The sequence below is a fragment of the Crinia signifera genome, chromosome 7, assembly GCF_055691185.1.
Source record: "Crinia signifera chromosome 7, ASM5569118v1, whole genome shotgun sequence".
Classification (NCBI taxonomy): Eukaryota; Metazoa; Chordata; class Amphibia; order Anura; family Myobatrachidae; genus Crinia; species Crinia signifera.
Genome location: NC_139223.1, coordinates 66,957,393 through 66,963,532, shown reverse-complemented (window position 1 = coordinate 66,963,532; position 6,140 = coordinate 66,957,393). Strand labels below are relative to the sequence as shown.

The 6,140-nt window shown below is 45.8% G+C and overlaps 1 pseudogene; it reads right to left on the bottom strand.

The window, feature by feature from the left end:
- Positions 1-5,637: 5,637 nt before the first annotated feature.
- On the bottom strand, positions 5,638-5,758 carry LOC146025404 (5S ribosomal RNA; annotated as a pseudogene).
- Between the last annotated feature and the right edge of the window lie 382 nt (positions 5,759-6,140).

Genomic DNA, 6,140 nt, shown 5'->3' with positions numbered 1-6,140 from the left:
GGGTGGCAACATTGGATAGCAGTGAAAAGGGACCTACAGTAGTTGAGAGGGACACTCTCTTGAAAATTGGTTTTCTTCAGGCCCGAATACTCAAAGTTATAGTAATTTTATGATGCTGATTTCAGGATGGATGAAAAGACCTCCATTCCTATACAGGATATCTGTTCCTACATGGAGGTGGAGCAGTATGTTGGGCTAGTCAGAAACATCTCACAGTAGCAGTGTATACCACAGAGCCGGAATACATGGCCCTGATCAAATTGGCTAAATCAGCTCTGTAATTGAAAGACATCCTATTAGAATTATAAGTTGCATATATAGGAGACAATTACAACATAGAGTATGATGACATAGACGCAATTGATCTCTTGCACAACATCAAACACCACAGGAGATCCAACATACCAAAATCAGGTACTGCCTTATTCCAAAACTCAATGAAAAAGGGTCTATTGATCTAATTCACATTGCTAGTGAAGAAAAACCTGCAGATATATTGATGAAGGGAGTCACATCTTGTTATTTTACCAAGTTTCTGAAGATATGTGGACTTGTAGTAACTTGAAACGAGTCTTTAAAAGATTCAGGAGTCAAGAGCATAAAATACATCAAGACTCATAACATTGACAGCAATTCAAACTAAGTTAAGAGACTGTTGCTGAGGCCTGTGTTATGTCGCTGAGATGACATTTTCTGAAATTCCAGTTAAGAAGGCAAAGCCTTATCTTTCTTACAGGTTGCTATAGGAAAGCTTCAGCTGTGAGTTTGTGTAAAATTGAGAAGCTTGTAGTGAAATGGGTTGATTGGAAGTGGAGAACACTAAAAAGACTCCAACATAGCTTCTCAAGGTATAATGATACATTCCTTTACTAAGATGGCAACCAGTACTATTACTTTGAATAAGCAATGTCCTCTTGACACTATGTTTGAGTAGTACAGTAGGAGACTGCTAGCTCCCCCTTCCAGAGACATGTGACTATTTACCTAATTTGAAAGTTGTTCCACAGCTTGCACCATTATGGCATACCCGATACAGTTACCTACTGGTGACCTGCCTTACCCCACTCCACGACAAGTTCATTTTCATGCTCCTTCTTATTCAGTGTAACAGTGAGTACAATCACCTGTTCAATTAACCATACTTTCTGGTTTAGCTGGTTAAGTCACTGGACTTGTGCCTTGGAATAATTACTCTGCTGTTGTGTACATATGTCTGATTTACCACTAAATTATATAAGCATTTCCAATATAATGAAAAGTAATATGAGGGATTATGAAGTTGATAAAAACTGTAATGATATAATCATGATTTAATCATTATTATAAAGTCAAACACTAGTTTATTTAAAATGTGTAAATTTACTAAAGATTTTGAATTGAATTTCAAACAAACAGAAATTGATATGTTTTGCTGTCATGCTTGATTTTGCAAATCAGCGATTTACTGTGAATCTCTATTACACAGGTTCACAAATTGGAAGTGAACTGTGTGGGGTGCTGAGGACCGAGTTTGAGAACCCTTGCTCTAGCCATTTGGTTTTGTCAATTCCATTTCCAATCGTCTTTAAAATGGATGTGTAAAACCAACAGACACTATGGGGGAAATTTACTAAGATGAATTTACTAAGACGAATATACGGCAGGAAAATACACCTTATTTTCCTGTCGTATTTGGCAGAAGCCTGCACGGATCAGTCAGATCCGTGCAGGCTTTAGTGTTAAAAAAATTGTAAAATAAATAAATTAATTTAAAAAATCAGCATGGGGTCCCCCCCACAGCTGTAACCAGCACCAGGCTGAAAGAGCCGGGGCCGGTAATTAAAAATCAGGAAACCCGACAAATAGGGGTTCCCCGATTTTTAACAACCAGCCCCAGGCTCCATGTCCGGGGCTGGTTCCCAAAATACGGGGGACAAAATGACTAGGGGTCCCCCCGTATTTTAAGAACCAGCCCCAGGCACAACCAGCCAGCAGGGTAATGCCACAGCCGGGGGGGAGACTTTTTATACAAGTCCCCCCGGCCAAAGCATTCATCCCTACCGACCAGTCAGCCTGGCCAGGGGCCCTGGGGGAGTGGGGACCCCCCCAATAAAGGGGTCCACCCCTCCAGGACTTACCTGACCAGGCTGAAGCCTGGTACTGTCCTCGATGCCCCAGGGTGGTGGGCATCGAGCTGATACTGGTGTAAAAAAAATAGATGAAAAAACTATTGTTTTAAACTGTGGAATTATGAGTCCCAGCAAGCCTACCCCATAAGCTGCGACTTGGAGAACCACAAGTCCCAGCCTGCGGGGCATTAAAGGGCCCGCTGGGTCTTGTAGTTCCACAGTAAAAAAAAAAGTTTAATACATACATTACACAAACACACTGATACTTACCTATCTTGATCCCGTAGGTAGGTCCCAGGGTCCGGTCTGGTGGCTTGGTTCCGTGGCCTTGGTTCTGGGGCTGGTCCGGGTCCAGGGCTCCAGTGCTGAAGAGTCCGGGGTCCACGATCCGTAGTAATCCAAAGGGGTACCTGTGGAAGAAAATCCTACTCACCTGGTCCTCTGGCGACCACCCCGGCATCTTCTGTTCAAGTCGCACTGCTCCCGGCTGCTGGCACCCGCTCCGCTGGACACTGGAGAGACGCAGAGATCCTTCTTCCTCTGCGTCTCTTCTCAGAATGATTTCTGGCCAATCAGGAGCCGACTTTCTCGGCTCCTGATTGGCCGCTAGGTGGCTCCTGATTGGCCAGAATTCATTCTGAGTAGAGACGCAGAGGAAGAAGGATCTCTGCGTCTCTCCAGTGTCCAGCGGAGTGGGTGCCAGCAGCCGAGAGCAGCGCGACTTGAACAGAAGATGCCGGGGTGGTCGCCAGAGGAGCAGGTGAGTAGGATTTCCTTCCCCAGGTACCCCTTTGGATTACTACGGATCCTGGACCCCGGACTCTTCAGCCCTGGAGCCCCGGACCAGCCCCGGAACCAAGGCCCCGGAACCAAGCCACCGGACCGGACCCTGGGACCTACCTACGGGATCAAGATAGGTAAGTATCGGTGTGTTTGTGCAATGTATGCAGGGCCGGCGCTACCCACTCAGCAGCTCCTGCAAAGCAGGGAGGCGCCATGCTGAAAAGGCGCTCCCTCCCTCCCTGCTCTGCTAAAGCTGCCTCAGCCCTCACTGTCACTGCCTCCTGCATGCTGCCCGCAGCGCCTGTCTGACAGCGGGCGGCAGTATGGAGAGGCTGAGCAGCTCCCTGCACCGTGCACACACTGTCCTTCTCCTGCGATCTTCCCTACTCTTCCTCACGCTCATGGACACTTGCGCTGAGGCATGTAGCGCTGTCTGTGAATGCCTGGATGACATGTCATGTCCAGATCCGCCCCCTACCCATTGCTCCCTGTGCCTGTCAGCTGTCAATCAAATGACGAACAGGCAGCAGCGCCGCCTCCCCTTCCTTCCCTCTTCTCAGTGTGCTGTGCTGCAAATACTTTTTGTACTGCTTTCAGATCGCATCACACACTCATTGCATGCATGCCGTGCGATGCGATCTAGCCTATAACGTATGTGATTCTCGCAGCGTTATTGCCTGCAATAACGGGCACCTTTAGTGCCTGCAACATTTTGTGGACACAGCACTGAGATGGTGTATGCATACATGTACATGGCCATGTACCCGAGATCCTCCATAGGATCGCATGTTGCATACACTCCCACAATCAGGCTGCAGCTTGTTGCAATGGCAATGTGAAAGGGCGCAAAATGTATGGTTTGCAGGAGGGCGCCGGACACCCTAGCACCGGCCCTGCATGTATGTATTAAACTTTTATTTTTCATATGTGTCAGTGTGTATTTATTTAACTATTTTTTTTACTGTGGAACTACAAGACCCAGCGGGCCTTTTAATGCCCCGCAGGCTGGGACTTGTGGTTCTCCAAATCCCAGCTTACGGGGTAGGCTTGCTGGGACTCATTGTTTTTTCATCTATTTTTTTACTCCAGTATCAGCTCCATGCCCACCGCCCAGGGGCATTGAGGACAGCACCAGGCTTCAGCCTGGTCAGGTAAGTCCTGGAGGGGGGGGACCCCTTTATTGGGGGGGTCCCCACTCCCCCAGGACCCCTGGCCAGGCTGACTGGTCGGTAGTGAACAGGTATAGAAGTGGGTGAGCAAACGTCTGCGCTTAGGAGCAGCTTAAATTTTAGGTGATAGGAAAGGGAGAGTTACACCAGCCCCCTGAAAATAGGTACAGAGAAAAAAGAATCCCTACACCTATGATATAAGCGCTATAAATAAATGTTACTCTCCTGTTTTTGGTTGATTCTCCTCCGTAGTCTCTTCTGACTTCTCTCTGACTGGTCGGTAGGGTTAATGCTTTGGCCGGGGGGACTTGTATAAAAAGTCTCCCCCCAGCTGTGGCATTACCCTGCTGGCTGGTTGTGCCTGGGGCTGGTTCTTAAAATACAGGGGACCCCTAGTCATTTTGTCCCCCGTATTTTGGGAACCAGCCCTGGACCTGGAGCCTGGGGCTGGTTGTTAAAAATCGGGGAACCCCTATTTGTCGGGTTCCCTGATTTTTAGTCACCGGCCCCGGCTCTGTCAGCCTGATACTGGTTACAGCTGTGGGGGGGACCCCATGCCGTTTTTTTTATTTATTTATTTATTTATTTATTTTTTTTACACCTTGCAGCCTGCAGGGATCTGACTGATCCGTGCAGACTGCCTTCACTAATTCGTATTAGCAGCCGTATATATGGCCAGCTAATACGAATTAATACGACATCGGAGGGTTACAAAGTAGTCGTATATGACTGCTTTGTAAATCCCCCTCCGGAACACGACAAAGCATACGAGGTATGCTGTCGTATTAATTCGTAGCAAGAATACGAATACAATTATTTGTATTCATATTCTTAGTAAATTTCCCCTATATGTCAATACATAACACTGGCAAAGTAATTATCACAAACACCTTATAAAAATGCTGGTGGGTGCCCAAACTAACTGAGTGTTCCCCCCAGATTTGACTTGACAGATAAGTAAAATGTTATCATCTATAAGATCAACAGACAATGTATTGAGGAAGTACCTAGGCTGTGTAGCCTCCAGCCGGGCACACCAAGATATGGCTGTGGTTTTCGCTAATTTTTGTTCCTAAGTTCTTTAGCCAGGTGGTTAATTGCATACGAGTGTGGGTTTTTGTTTGCTCAAGGGAGGGCAAACGTAAGACAGAAAAAGAGCTTTGTGGGCGCACTCTTGTATTTGTAGATATGGAATTAGTTTAAAACTTAACATTTATTTCGATCTTTTAATATAGAGTAACCAAGGTTAACAATAATAGGAAAGAGAGTATAAGGAGTTAGAAAAGGGTACCAATAGTATGAAAAATATGAAAAATATAATATAATATGTAAAATGTTGTGTGATGGCACTTTTCACTTTTCACACTTTACTCTCCATTCGGCGCACTACGTCCTTATCATCATTGACATGTGGACAATGTGATTGTGGGCGAAAGTGAATGGTTTTAATCACCTACAGGTTCGGATCACCTGTAGGGATATAGATTACCCCAGCAACAGTATGTTGGTATTATCACAGCTTGTATTGCTCATGCAGTAGGCGTGTCCAGTGCAATTATCTTAGGGATACCTCTATATTAATACCACACCAGATGTTCTTCAGGGGTCCCCCACAAGAATACTATTCTGGCCCGTCACTGCTTAGCTTCCAAGTTCGGGAAGTGTTTGGGCAGTTCCAGTGGAGGTATGGTGGTATTTTCTGAGGTTTTTCTTTCCCAAAATAGAAATTGCCTGGTTGACTGCGGATTAGAGCATTGATAGCTGACTGGATACCAAAATTGTGTGGCCACCAAGGGACTTGCAGCTAAATATGTATCTCTTCAAAATTGCTGCAAAAATGACATTACATAGGGAAAAAGGAGAAACATACGGAGGGGAGGGGATGGGGGGAGAGAGATGGGAAGGGAGAGGTGGAGAGGGTAAGTAGTAGCAGAATTGCCTAATTAGTATAGATGATATTTAAGTATAGCTGCTAATCAGGTATGCGGAATTCTGGTAAACAAGGGGTTAAATACCTAGGTACAGGGTATGACCTGCCTGCTTATTTCTGGTGGTCAATTCCTCTTGGCAAAAAAAGGGG